Here is an 803-nt window from a genome sequence, read left to right as displayed (position 1 = left end):
TTTAGTTTTAGAAAAATTATAAACTTTCTGTTAGTGCCATTAGTTTTCAAATTTGAAAACACTTTTTTTTGTTTTTTTGTTTTCTTTCTTGCTTTATTTATTTTATTTTGTTTCTACTTACAACAAAATACTTATTGTTGCTATTTTTAATTATTTTCTAGTTTTTTTGTTTTGTTTTCTGCATCATTTATTTTCTTTTGTTTTTTGCTTTATTTTTTTAATTCTTTTTGCTTTTAGTTTTAGAAAAATTATAAACTTTCTGTTAGTGCCATTAGTTTTCAAATTTGAAAACACTTTTTTTGTTTTTTTGTTTTCTTTCTTGCTTTATTTATTTTATTTTGTTTCTACTTACAACAAAATACTTATTGTTGCTATTTTTAATTATTACGAGGGCCGAACCATAAGACATTAAAGCATTTCAAATGAACTATGAAAAAGTTGAAAGTTTGCATGCTATCATAAATTCACCCACATAGCATGTGCATGTATAAAACGGACAATGGTATGATACTCGTGTGTTACAAAGTTGGCATGGTATCATCATAATAGTTGCGGGAGAAAGTCTTCACTTTTTCTTCGCTTGTGTCATTTGCTTATTGCGCCGTAACCATGGATAATCTTCATCGCTTATCAGGATGCTGGGGTCAGTCTTGACTTTGAAGGGAGGAATTTCATGAAACTTTTCATAATCTTCAGACATGTCTGTCTTGCCCTCCACTCCCACGATGTCCCTTTTTCCTGAAAGAATTATGTGGCGCTTTGGCTCATCGTATGATGTATTCGCTTCCTTATCTTTTCTTTTT

Source organism: Triticum dicoccoides, chromosome 1B (genome assembly GCF_002162155.2).
Source record: "Triticum dicoccoides isolate Atlit2015 ecotype Zavitan chromosome 1B, WEW_v2.0, whole genome shotgun sequence".
NCBI classification, from domain to species: Eukaryota; Viridiplantae; Streptophyta; class Magnoliopsida; order Poales; family Poaceae; genus Triticum; species Triticum dicoccoides.
Note: the sequence above shows the minus strand (reverse complement) of the source record.